This window comes from Hyperolius riggenbachi, chromosome 3 (genome assembly GCF_040937935.1).
Source record: "Hyperolius riggenbachi isolate aHypRig1 chromosome 3, aHypRig1.pri, whole genome shotgun sequence".
Lineage (NCBI taxonomy): Eukaryota > Metazoa > Chordata > Amphibia > Anura > Hyperoliidae > Hyperolius > Hyperolius riggenbachi.
In genome coordinates this window covers 63,583,859-63,598,400 of record NC_090648.1, presented here as the reverse complement: position 1 = coordinate 63,598,400, position 14,542 = coordinate 63,583,859, and the positions used below count along the sequence as shown (strand labels likewise).

Below are 14,542 nucleotides of genomic sequence, written 5' to 3'. Positions count from 1 at the left end.
TATTTAAAGAGAGACTGAAGCGAACAAAAATTGCTACTTTTACCTGCTAGTTCGCTACAGTACTCTCATTAGGTGTAAACCGCCGCATCCCCACTGCAAAATGAGGGCTTTAGACCCCCCAAATCCCTGGGGGGCAATCCGCCCGGTGCTTCCTGAAAGAGGCACAGCTTTCAGCTGAAGCTCTGCCTCTACTGATGTCAATCGCCGCCTCTCCCCGCCCCTCTCACTCATCCTTCACAGAAAGGGGCGGGGAGAGGTGGAGAACCGCACGGAAGAGAGGCAGAGCTACAGCAGAAAGCTCTGCCTCTCAGGGCAGCACGTTCGCCCCGGGATTTGAGGGGTCTAAATCCCTCGTTTTGCGGCGGGGATGCAGCGGTTTACATCTAATGAGACTACTGAAGAAAACTAGCAGGTAAAAGTACCAATTTGTGTTCGCTTCAGAGTCTCTTTAATGCCCAGCGCTGTGTAATATGTTGGCATTTTATAAATACAATAAATAATAACGGGGGAACTTCCCCGATGTCCACGACCCCTCCGCAGCTGGCCAAGACCCTTTTCCTGTTCGTGGTTGCGCTTCCCTTCATGAACAAGTGCATCCACACTACACAGAAGCATGAACAGCATTAGCATGGTCAGCTGGCCAAGACCCTTTTCCTGTTCGTGGTTGCGCTTCCCTTCATGAACAAGTGCATCCACACTACACAGAAGCATGAACAGCATTAGCATGGTCAGCTGGCCAAGACCCTTTTCCTGTTCGTGGTTGCGCTTCCCTTCATGAACAAGTGCATCCACACTACACAGAAGCATGAACAGCATTAGCATGGTGCTGCTCGTACACAAAGGAGAGCTTGGCTGCAAGCGATTCTCGACTATAAAAAAAAACCCTGAGATGGCAAAAACTGAAGTATTTATACTTAATTTGGGCTTCCTCCAGCTTCATGTGCTACCTCGCCGTCCTCCCCGTATGCTCCGTTTTCTCCTCACGTAATTTTGACAGTTACTATATTCGGTACTATTCCGTTAGCCGGGCGCAACTGAGCTAAGTAATGTACCGATTCATGTTTGTACTGGCCGTCTCGCTGCGGCCAAATGTATCAAAAGTGAGTTAATTTAATTAAATTAAGCCGGCGGCAATGTAACAGATGAAGCTGGCGGCTTCAGCTCTGCCTCCTCTCCTCCCCCTGCCTCTCTCCTATAGATTGAACACTGGCAGCCGGGGGACACGCAAGTCCCCGAGAGTCGTTCGTCGCAGGAAACAAGCAGAGTGGGGAGGCTGCAGACATTGCTTCTGCCAGCACCCGCTCTGCAAGAACGAGTGGCAGGATTCCCTGCCGCGATGAACGATTCTCAGGGACACGCATGTGCCCGGCTGCCAGTATTGTATAGGAGAGAGGCAGGGGGAGGAGAGGAGGCAGAGCCTAAGCCAGCGGCTTCATCTGTTACATTGCCGCCTGCTTAATTTAATTAAATTAACTCTCTTTTGATACATTTGGCCGCAGCGAGACGGGCAGTAAAAACATGAATCAGTACATTACTTAGCTCAGTTGCGCCTGGCTAATGGAATACTACCCTATATTCTGTACCTGGCCACGCACGCCCCCCTCCCACTCCTGCAGTAAGCACAGAACTCTTGCAGTAGCATGACGGGGCCGGGCATGTGCAGAAGAGCTCAATTGGCACTGACTGCTGAAATTACCGGAGGTGACAACAGAAGGGAGGACAGTGAGGGAGCCCACCGACTCAGACATGGATTAAGATGTAACTGGCCCTAGGCAAGGCAGTAGATTTGGGACTTGCTTGTAGTCCTTTTGGTAAGCTGAAGTGAAAAGCGGTCAAAAAATGTGTCCGGTGGGCCCCTTGACGCTCAGTAGGCCCCAAGCACCTGCTTAGGCTGCCAAGTTAAAGATGGAGCTGTAGCAAGCCTTAGGTAAGTATAAATACTTCAGTTTTTGACATTTCAAACAGGTTCAATTTAATGTTGAGAAATCTTTAGCAGGACCATCCACAGGTTCCCCTCTATTACTGAGGTAAGCATCTAACTTTGTATCCCCTTTCCTGATTACAGTGTACTCTTTTTTTTTTAATCATCAGAAATATTTGTACATGTATATTTGTACATGCATCCTTTCATATATCCACGCCGGAGGGAGGGGAAGATGAAATAATACCAGTAACCCCCCCCCCCCACCAAATCTCTCTGCCCACGCAACAGCCGCGTGAGACACGCACGTTTCTTCTCTCTGCCCTCACAAACATGGCGCCGCAGCCCTCTCGTGTCACGTGGCCTGGTATTTAAAAAGGCGGGGACAAGTTTTCAAAATCCTCAGCTTAGACGGCGGCCGGGCTGGGTCATGTTGGATTGGGCACCGCCTAGCGCTTTTCTCCCCATTGGTCGGAGGGGGCAGGGTGACGTCATCAGCCCGCGCGCGCTCTCTTCTTCTGTCTCTCGGCCGCCCGCGAGTCTCCTCCGTCCCAGCGAGGTGAGAGCCGGGGAAGGCCGGGGGGTTGGGGGAGGAAGTCGGGGAGGGTGGAGAGTGGGAGGACGGGCGCCACAGGCTGGGTGGAAAGTGGTGCGGCGGGAGGGAAGCCGGGCGGCCTGAAGTGCGACGACAACCGGCGAGGAAACGTACCGTGCCTCCTGCAGGCCTGCCGCTGTCACTGTAGGGGGACGCGCTGTACCCGACGCTGTGCCCGTGTGTCAGTGTGCGGATGTGTGTCTATTAGCAACAAAAGTAAACGTGTGTGTGTGTCTTGTGTATATCGTTACTTATAAATATGCAACTCCGGATACGGCGCAGCTGATCGCTAACTATTTACTGCTCTATAGTGGTCCCATCCTTATGGAGTGGCGATAAATGTGCTGCTCCCATCTTCAGCACATTCCAACAGTAATCTGATTGAAAATCGATATAGCCTTATCATTATTTAGTTCTTATATTATTATTGATTAAGTACCAACATATTCAGTGTTGCTGTACAAAGTAAGAAATTAACATGGGGTACATAATACAGACAATAGTGTACACCTATATACAAGATGCATAACTGGTGACAAAGTACAAAAATTATACAAAATACAGAATTGGTAATGAGTGATAAAAGTAACAAATAAAATTGTATAATAATTTTCAAGACACAAAAGGGGGAGAGAGCCCTGCATTTGTGAGCTTACAATCTAAAGGGGGGGGGGGGGGGACAAGAGGAGAGGTTGTATACAACAAATAGAGGAAGTGTGTTTTAGGATACCTAGTAGGAGTGCAATTTGGTCTTAGGACAAAGGGAAGTGGCCGAAGGTAGCACATATGCTTGTCGGAACAAATTCGTTTTTAGAGAGTGTTTAAAGGTAGCAAAGTTGGCGAGTGATGGATGTGTTGGGGGAGGGCATTCCAGAGGAGGGGTGAAGCGAGTGCAAAATCTTGTGAATTTGAGGAGGTAATTCTAGAGGGGTACAAGATAAGATCATGTGCAGATCTGAGATTACGATTGGGTTGGTATATGGATATTAGTGAGGCTATGTACTGGGGAGAGAGCTTTGTAGGTTAGGGTTAAGAGTTGAACTGGACAGCGCTGTGGAGTCGGCAATTTTGGGCACCCGGAGTTGGAGTCGTTGAATTCATAAACTGAGTCGGGAGTCGGATGATTTTTATACAGAATCCACAGCCCTGTTAAGTATTAGGCTAAGGAGCCGGAGTCGGAGCCATTTTAGGTACCCAGAGTTGGAGTCGTGGTTTCATAAATTGAGGAGTCTGAGTTGGGAGTCGGAAGATTTTTGTCCCGACTCCACAGCCCTGGAACTGGATACTCTGGTTAATTGGTAGCCAGTAAAGTGCTTGACAGAGAGGGGCAGCAGAGGAAGATCGAGGAAAAAAGAGGAATGAGACGAGCGGCTGAGTTCAGTACCGACTGGAGTGGGGTCAGTCTGTTAGAAGGTAGTCCACAAAGTAGTATGTTACAGTAGTCCAGATGAGACTGATAAGAGCATGTATTAACATTTTAGGTGTCTTGAGTGAGAAAAGATCGGATGCAAGATATGTTTTTGGTATCAATATTTTTATTGATTTTATAAAAGTAATACAACATAAAAGAACAATGTCAAACAGTTGTACATAAGCTATACATAAAAAGGGCAAGACATGGTTTGAAACAGACTGGCAGCCTCTGGCAACATATACCAGAAAGGACAAACCTGAGCATGTGGCATGTACAACATTAACTCTAAACAGTGAACAAGAACATAGAACTCGGTCCTGAGAGGTTCCCCAGCATTCAGTACTGGGGGCCTATTTTTCACGGGTAGGGCTAGAAGGGGGGGAGAAGGGCTTAACACCCGCTCACCCTCCCTGTTCCGTGACCCCTGACCAAGGGCCTCGACAAGGAGAGAAAGAATAGAAGAGGCAGAAAAAAAGAAAGAGAGGAGGGAGAGAGGAGAGAGGGGGAAGAAGAGTTTTTGAGTCGTAGATGACAGGAGCATATAGCGCCAGCATCTTACGCAGCGCTGTACAGAGTATATATTGTCTTGTCATTTACCTGTCCCTCAGAGGGAATCACAATCTAATCCCTACCATAGTCGTATGTCTAGGCCCAATTTAGGGGGGAAGCCAATTAACGTTTATCTGTATGTTTTTGGGATGTGGGAGGAAACTGAAAGTACCCCTGAACTGAGAGGGGTAGTTGGCAGGCATGCTAAATTTTGTTTGCAGTTATGTAGTGCACAGCACCATCCTCATGTCCCAGCTCCCCCAGGGGTCCCCGCAGTACTCAGTCGAAATCTTCGACTGGTATCAAAAACGGGCAGGAGGAAATGGAAGTTTCCTCCCCTGTTGCCCCTAGCAACGTCCACTAATCATGCCCTGCGGCTGCAGCTTTATCCCGGATCTGTTTAAAAAAAAAAAAAAAAAAAGCATCAGATCATAGCTCACCTACTCCACTTTCCAAGCGCTGCCTTTGCCGACCTGCCAGCTCCTCCATTCAGCCGCAGTGTCACTCGTAAGCACCGGCATCTTCACAGCAATGGCTTGGGGTCAGTACTTCCGGGTCAGCGCCATTGCTGTGAAGATGCAGTGCTCACGAGTGACACTGCAGCTGAATGGAGGAGCTGGCAGGTCGGCAAAGCCAGCGCTTGGATAGCGGAGTAGGGGAGTTATGATCTGATGCGTTTTAATAAATATGGTCATAGCCGCATCAGGAGTACTTGAAGTGCCCCGAGGCAACCCACGCAGACACATGGAGAACATACAAACTCCTTGCAGATGTTGACCTGGCTGGGATTCTAACCAGGAGCCCAGCGTTGCAAGGCAAGAGCGCTAACCACTGTGCTGCCCAGACTTATACTTGGTACACACCATGCAATTTCCTGTGAGATAGATCGAATCAGTAATTTGACAGGTCTGTTCTGGTTTTTGATTTTTTTTTTTTTATCGATTTTTGTACATGATTGCTAAAGCCTCATCTACATTGTACAACTTTTTCTTTTCACAAAAGGTTTTGTTTTTATAAAATTTTAACAGGAAAAGTTAACAGCAGATACATGACATATCACACATCACATAATATGTAAGACAATGTATAGGTAAAACAGGTACTTTGTTCGCCGCCTAAAGTGGCGAATATACACCTAAACACCAATTGGATGTTGACAGAAACCAGGCAACAAGTACCAACATCCTACATGGTCCAGACAGAAAATGAGTGTTAGCCATTTTAGGGTCCATCACGCAGAATCGACGGGCCGTTTGATTACGATCACAAGCACCGGGGGGGGGGGGGGGGGGGGAAGAGGGAAAGGAAAGGAAAGGAAGGGGTAGTGGAAAGGGGAATGGAGTAGGTCTTAAATTCTACTGTTATCATGGGAAAATCTATTCCGTTACAAATTTAGAGTTTGGACATGTGTACTCTATACTTGTGTACATAGCATTAGCAATTCTCCAGAAATAATCAGCAGTGATTACTCGGGTAAACAATTATTGTCTTATGCTGGGAATACATGATGAGATTTAGTGTGCCTCTATGAGCACAAGAGCAGTTTTCACACACACACACACACACACACACACACACACACACACACACACACACACACACACACACACACACACACACACACACACACACACACACACACACACACACACACACACACACACACACACACACACACACACACACACACACACACACACACACACACACACACACACACACACACACACACACACACACACACACACACACACACACACACACACACACACACACACCTGGCTGTCCCAGCCATGCAGTAATACATCTTGAAAAGGTGCATCAATAACGTCATACAATACCAATCCTGCGATATCCATCAGTGGATCACCATATGCTGACAGCAATTAAAATGTCCACAGGTCCAAATGAGACAGCTGCAGGTGGCCTGTGAAAATGTGCAAGCGCTGCCGGAGAACACTGATGAGTACTAGTGTAAATTGGCTGCGAGTAACAGGCTGATGGCCAAGCTTCCACACTGTCACTCGATACAAAGCAGACCTAGGAAATCCTGTACAAGTCAGGCTAGTGTCGGGGCTTCCAATAATCTAAATGGCTGGTGCTGGATTAGCAAAGTGGTTTGCAGTGCAGGAGCTACACACAGCGGTTGATCCGTGACAACGAGGTGAGCAGCTGGACCACACAGCAGAAGGGTGAGCTGGTCACGTAACCCCAGAGGAGAGATCACATGCGTGTAGCCCGACATGTTCCGCCAGTAACTTCCGGCTTTCTCCTGCTGAGTGTCACAGGCTGCTGACACTCATTCAAATGTGCGGCAACAGCCAATCAGATCCCCGCCACAGCGCCCACCCAGTCTCCACAGCTTTATCGGGACCCACGAGCGGAGAAGCTCTCGTGCTTTCCAGCGCGATCATCCGATCCTGAGCGCAGGCTGGTCACTTGGGGGCACATGCAAATGGCCATACATACTCTGTGGACAAAACAGGTGAGCCTTCATACAGGAGTTGGTGACTCTCATAAACACCGAGAGGGGGCAATTTTGAGCACATTTTTTGTGCTCAAAAATTCGGCTTATACGCGAGTATTTATTATTTAATGTATTTATAAAGCGCCAACATATTACGCAGCGCTGGAGGATATACGGTAAACCCTAATTTTAGCATAGAAGCAAAATCCATAAAACTAGTTGTGGTATCTGATTTATTTGCAGCAGCCATACAAACCTAACATTCCATACAGCTACTCATGCCTTATACATACAATGAGATTTTCTGACAGATTTACTGCCAGATCGACTATTTCCAGCATGGCAGATCTGATTTCCAATCAATTTTCCATTCACATCAGACATGCTGGAAATGGTTGATCTGGTAGTAAATCCACCAGAAAATCTCATGTGTATTAGGCTTTACTCTCCAGACCTGAAACACACATATGAGCTCCACATAGGGTGATAATGTTCAGACTAAGTTATTTTTCAATGCCTCCACCTTAGTACCTCTGACTGAATATTCCCAAGTGTCACTCTCCCTGATTGGCCCACGTCCCCTCTCTCTATAATGCTCACCAGATGTTCACCACCTCAGTTTCCAGGTGGATCTTAAGCAGTACTGAGGGACAGCTCTCTCCGGGTCTTATCTCTGCAGAAAAGACACTTCCACATACAGTAGTATTGCTCCAATAAGCACACACTGTATGCTATAGGGCGGAGCTTAGCGTCTGATGTCGTACGCGCACCCGGAAAAGAGACGGACTGGCCGGTCTAATAATACAGCGCGAACGATTTGTGTACCCTGCGGCTGAGGGAAGGAGTGAAGCAGGAGAGCGTGGACCCCTGACCCTGCAACCCAGCAGATGGGCATTGGATCGTGATGTTATGTGATATGTTGATATACATACTGGACGCGTAAGTGCGATCCTATTAAGCGCCCAGAAGCTAATCTTACAGTGTTACACTATGTGGAATTTTTTTATGTGTTTTATCGAGAGCATTTTACTGGAATAAACAGGAGACCTCAAGAGAGGGAGTTAAAGTGTACAAGTGCTGTGATTTGCTGATCGGAGATATCCTAAGCGAGTTATCCACCTACAGTCAGAGGTGGGCTGCATCTGGTGAGCTAATTGGCATGTTAGTGTGTGGATTGGCACAAACACTGGATGTTATCACGGAACCACAGTGGTTTTTATAGCATACAGTGTGTGCTTATTGGAGCAATACTACTCTGTGGAAGTGTCTGTTTTTTTTTTTTTTTTTCTGCAGAGATAAGACCCGGAGAGAGCTGGCCCTCAGTACTGCTTAAAGAGACTCTGTAACAACAAAAACCTCCCCTGGGGGGTACTCACCTCGGGTGGGGGAAGCCTCCGGATCCTAATGAGGCTTCCCACGCCGTCCTCTGTCCCACGGGGGTCTCGCCGCAGCCCTCCGAACAGCCGGCGACTGTGCCGACTGTCAGTTCAATATTTACCTTTGCTGGCTCCAGCGGGGGCGCTGTGGCGACTTTCTGCACGGAAATAGACGGAAATACCCGATCTCCGTCGGGTCCGCTCTACTGCGCAGGCGCCGGAAACTTGCGCCTGCGCAGTAGAGCAGACCCGACGGCGATCGGGTATTTCCGCCTACTTCGGCACCGACAGCCATCAGAGCGCCTGCGCAGGAGCCAGGAAGGTAAATATTGCGTCACCGCTGTACGGAGGGCTACAGCGAGACCCCCGAGGGACGCAGGACGGCGTGGGAAGCCTCATTAGGATCCTGAGGCTTCCCCCACCCGAGGTGAGTACCCCCCAGGGGCTGTTTTGTCGTTACAGTTCCTCTTTAAGATCCACCTGGAAACTGAGGTGGTGAACATCTGGTGAGCATTATAGAGAGCGGGGACGTGGGCCACTTGGGAATATTCAGTCACATAGAGGCATTGAAAAATAACTTAGTCTGAACGTTATCACCCTATGTGGAGCTCCTATGTGTGTTTCAGGTCTGGAGAGCGCAGCAGTAACTTAGGAATATAACACTGAATATTGGATTTTTCTGCAGCGATCCCAGTGACTGGTGAAAGGTTGAATTAAGACTGTGTGGACTGTGGCGCAATACTTTTTATTTTATTTATTATTAGGCTTTACCACCACCCACACCCCGTAAATCCCCCCCCCCCCCCCTCCCCGTTGATTGCCGCTTGACACTTCAGTCCAGTCCACAGGTCCTGATCTATCTCAGCACACAGCGCACTCTGCCTGGTATCTCCCCTGCATAGGCCCATTTTGGATCTTCTCCTGTCTACCAGTATACGCCTCGCTCAACAAACTTCAGGCCTCTGTCTCCAGAGAGGCCAAATATGCCTTATCACTAAATCCTCTGCCAGAAAGGATTTTGAAACTTCAAACTTTCGGAATGCCTGAACTTTCTCCTGCTTTCCTAGCAGCGTCAGCGTGTGCAGTCCGACTCCGACTGGAACTCCTACTTCCATACCTGATTAACTCTTTTAGGCAGAGAGAGAGAAAAAAGGAACACAGCATAGTTGTGTGCTAGGCACTGTACATACACCTGTCTATCTCCTGTCGCCTTGGGTATCCACATCACATTTGGCCAGCGAGAGGGGACAGTGTAATGTCTGCTTCGATGTGGCTGGAGCCCGGAGCAGATGCACTCCCCTTAGTCCATATGGGAGAACATCTGCCTGCCCTGGATTATCGTGGACTGCACAAAAGTGCGGTCCGGTTACTGCAAAGGATCCATTGCAGAGTGAGAAGTGTGAAAGGCTCTTATGTATAACATAGGAACCGTTCACATACATGGAGTACTGTCACCTGGTCCGTTATGAGTTGCTGTAATGCAACTGAACTGGATGCATGACTGCATTATGATTGCATCTCTGATCTGTGAGTAAAAGCACATTATATGTGCTACAGAAGATGCTGCAACATGGTTCGTGTCAGTGGGTTACCTCTCCAAATGCGCTTTGTATTGTACTTTTGTATATTTTTCAGGAGCATCCCTTTTTCCAGAGTAAAGTTTTTAGGCACACACCTCTGCTGTACTGTCACAATAGTGGCTTCATTCACCATAATGAGCTATAGAAGGGGCTCCCACTAGCTGTGACAGAACGTAGTCTGAAGCCTTGTACACACGCTTGTGTCATTTTATGTTCCTGCAGCCATGGCAACATTGCACTCTTTGGTGTACAGAACATTTCCAAGTGTTAAACATGCTAGAAGGGTTAAAGTATTTGTATTAACCATTAAAAAAATAACTTAACTAAATCCCCCCCCTCCCTGAAGTTTTTATCTTTTGTATAGCAAGACATACAGGTGTGACTCTGTGGAGCATTGTACTGAGGAGAGGCAGGAGATGGTCAGGGGAAGGGCAGTTTTCTAAAACCATCCAGTTAAGCCAATTGCTTATCCAGTGCAGAAAATGGGCAGGGGATGCTAGGGTTTTTTTTTTCTTTACATGTTGCCATATGTGGGATGTAAACTTCTACAGCCTGGGTTCTCTATGTGCGGTACGCGTACCCCAGCGGTACTTCTGATGGTTCCAGGGGGTACTCAGGCGTGACATACTTAACCAAGAATAACAAATTGATAGTTATAGAAATTGATGAATCTTATTTAAACACCAAATTGGTGTTTTAGCTATTTAAAAGCATGCTCTAAGCTTCTGTGCTCTACAGTATTTCTACGCAGAGTATATGTTGCCTTCTTAAAACAAAAGGTATTAGTGATAATTCCACGTTAAAAGAGAAATATAGTAAGAGGTATATGGAGGATGCCATATTTATTTCCTTTTAAGCAATACCAGTTGCCTGGCAACCCTGCTGATTTATTTGGCTGAAGTAGTGGATGAATCACACCAGAAACAAGCATGCAGCTGAACTTGTCATATCTGTCAAAATTGTAAAACGCCTGATCTGCTGCATGCTTGTTCAGGGTCTATGGCTGAACGTATTAGAGGCAGAGGATCAGCATGATAGCCAGGTAACTGGTATAGCTTAAATGGAAATAAATATGGCTGCCTCCATACATCTCTCTACAGTTCTCCTTTAAGTGAGCGACTGTGGTCTACCACAATGCATCACTCTTGAATATGCAAATTATTATTTTATGCTCCTGAAGCCAGGCCTACCTCCAGAACCGCCGGTGTATAGCAGTCCTGTAGCTGCTTGCCCCCTACTTGCTCACTAAGCTGTAGCTATTGGCCATCTGTCACCAGTCTAGTGCCCACTAATCCTGTCACCAATATCCCATGACAAGAGATGGTGACAGATGGCCAGCAAGGGGGGCATAATTTATGACTGAAGCATGAGTCTCACTCCATAAATGGTTTAACGTAGGCGCGCTTTAATGCCATGAGCACTCTGGTAGCAAATATTCATGATGGTTGCATGAAGCCCTTATCTCTTCCAGTCACTAGTACAGTGATCTGACTACAAGTCCCACAATGCATTGCGGGAGTCTGACAGCCACAGTCATGATTCAGAAAGGCAAATGCATTGTGGGACTTGTAGTTACTTAAAGGGAAGGTTCAAGCAAAATAAAAACGTTTCACTTACCTGGGGCTTCTACCAGCCCCATGCAGCCATCCTGTGCCCTCGTAGTCACTCACTGCTGCTCCAGTCCCCCGCTGGCAGCTTGCCGACCTTGGAGGTCGGAAGACCGCATTGCGTACATTTTTACGCATTCCTGCTAGTGCAGGAACATTAACACATTTTACGCATTACTGGTTCAATGCGTAAAAATGTACGCATTGAACCAGTAATGCGTAAAATGTATGTGTTAATGTTCCTGCACTAGCGGGAATGCGTAAAAATGTACGCAATGCGTGCCGCCGACCCCCGATGTCGGCAAGCTGCCAGCGGGGGACTTGAGCAGCAGTGAGTAACTACGAGGCACAGGATAGCTGCATGGAGCTGGTACAAGCCCCAGGTAAGTTAAACTCATTTTTTTATTTTGCTTGAAACTTCCCTTTTAACAGCTAGAGAGCCAAGTTTGCAGATCACTGTTCTAGTACCTTGCTACTGTCCTCTTACTGCAGAGGTCTCCTCAATCAGCCGGGAGTTGAGGGGTGGGTGCATTTGAGGGCTTTTGCACTGCATGGTCATAGACAACCTAAAGACTATGGAGACCAGTTACTTGGAGGTCACACTGTGTGCTGGATGAGTGCCAGAAGATGAGCATGTTTAAAAAAAAAAAAAAAAAATGATGTGAAGTCTTAAGATGCAGATGGTACTGTAGATCCGGGGTGTCAGACTCCATCAAATAAGATACCAACATCTGAAACTCAGTCAAACACTATAAATGTTTGTTGACATTTAAAGAGGGTGGGTCTCCGTTGGGTGACCTACAATACCAGGTGCAAAAACCTGAATGTGGCCCCTGCACTGGTGTGCTCCTCTGGATGGGAAGGCAGATTGCTGTAATTTGCAGTAAAAGCAAGGTGGCAGTGGAGAGCAGCATCCTGTGCTGTATACAGTATTTCACTAATCTGCTCTCAGGAAACCAGAAGTTACAGGTGTATTGTGGGATACCCAGGCCAGTGGAGGAGGTGTTAACTCCAAACGCCTGATGCTGGGCATACACAGATTCTTCTTATCAATCGAGCCACTGATGGCACGATTGATAATTTCCGTCAGGTCCGATTGCCCGCCGGATCGATACCCGCGGGCGGACAATAGCGGAAGATAAAGCGCCCGCGGGGACAAGCGGGAATCGATCCAGGCGCATGCGGGGATGCAGCGGGAGTAGTTCCGGCGGCTAATCGAGCTGCAGAATCTATCCGTGTATGCCCGGCATAACAGCTGTCTCTCTTAGAAAGAATGCTTGCAGCTTTCGGTGGTATGGATGGCAACAGCAAAGAGGTCATGCAATCCTGAAGATTTTAAGCTCTTGAGGGTCACATAAAATTGTGCGGACGTCCATATTTGGCCGGCAGGGCTTGTATGTGCTGTAGATATTGAAATACTCCGTAGTAGAGTGTTGTACCATGTTAGCCATCAGTGAAATCAAGGAGCTTTGAATAAGAGCGCTTTCACAATGCGACGTTAATGTCGCACATTAAAAAACATGTAACGCAGAATAACTCCCAGTACTGAAAAATCAATGGTTTGTTCACAGTGCAGATGTTGCGTTGGTGTCTAACGCTGCACGTTAAATGAAAGTACTGCATGCTGTGCGTTATACACGTTTTTAGCTGCGTTAGACTGTTTGCACATGCTCAGTAACACTTGGTGACCTACTCTTCATTGCCTGTATTTTCTACTGTGCATGCTGTATGTGGTTATACCGCTGCCTTGCGACTTCTTGGCCGCTTTGTGTTGCGACTTTACCGTCGCATCAAACCGCAATGTCCTAATGTGAAAGTAGCCTTAAAGTCTGAGGAAGGCTGAATAGCCAGAAGCTTGCTCTTATTCCTTTTAAACACTCTGTACAAAAAAAAAAAAATGCCCCCTGGGCGGTACTCACCTCGGTAGGGGAAAGCCACTGGATCCTATTGAGGGTTATCCGTCCCACTGTGGTCTCACTCTGGCCCACGGAATGCACAGTTTGTCAGGTTGTGCAACATTTACCTTTCCCTGTTCCAGCGGGGGTGCTGTTGCAGCTCTCCGCTCGGAAAGGGCAGATCTGTCTGGTCGTCCTGCGCCGTGAGTGGACCTGACTGGGATCGACTATTTCCGAGCCACTACTGCGCTGGAGCCGAGAAGGTAAAGATTTATTTACATCCCCGTCTTTCGGTGAGCTCTATCGCTGCTGCCGTGGGACGGAGGAGGACTGGGGAAGCCTCCATAGGAAACAGAGGCTTTGCCCCTCCCGAGGTGAGCACTCCCCAGGAGCTGTGTGTGTGTGTGTGTGTGTCTCAGTCTCAGTCGGGACATGAGAGAAAACACCTACTCTGCTTCATCCTTCACTGCTTGTTATCAGCCCCGATAAAATCCCCGACTGAGCATTCAGGTTGGCTTTGCTCAGGAATCATTATTGCTGAGTCACTCTAGCAGAGCCAGAATGGGGCAGGCATGGGCTTTAAAAGACACCAGAGAAGACGGACTCAGCTATAATGAGCTATTCCTGAACAAAGCCAGACTGAGGGCCCTTTTCCACTAGCAATCACAAACGCCAGCGATTGCGATTTTAATTTTTGTTGTGATTGCGATTTGCAAATTTTCATTTGCATTTCATTATCCCTCTGAAAATCGCTCCAAAATTTACAAATCGAATCACTAAAGTGGAAAACTCCTCTCATGATTTCTATGATAAAGTAGCAACCCTAGCGATTTAGAAATATCTAGCGATTTGCGATTCAGCTGTGTAGTGGAAAAGAGCCCTGAATGCTCATTCGGGGATTTTATCAAGGCTGATAACAAGCAGGCTGAGCAGTGAAGAATGAATCCGAGAGCAGGGTAGATGTTCTTATGTTCCCACTGATATATATGGTAAAATACATAAAGGTGCTTCGTCTCTGGTTCACTTTAAATTAGCCAATAAATTGTATCCTCCTGACTCAAAACTTCTTGTGCTATACTCCATACAATATGCTTTCTCCATAGAGCATGATCGATCATATCCTAATAAATCCAGGAAG

General features: G+C 47.4%; 1 protein-coding gene across 1 annotated transcript in view; it reads left to right on the top strand.

The window, feature by feature from the left end:
• Nucleotides 1-2,373: 2,373 nt before the first annotated feature.
• The window catches only part of TNPO2 (transportin 2), a 52,572-nt gene continuing 40,403 nt past the window's right edge, over nt 2,374-14,542 (top strand). Inside the window, exon 1 of the mRNA XM_068274218.1 lies at nt 2,374-2,480. The gene's annotated coding sequence lies outside the window, so the exon portion shown is untranslated. The remainder of the gene's footprint in view (nt 2,481-14,542) is intronic.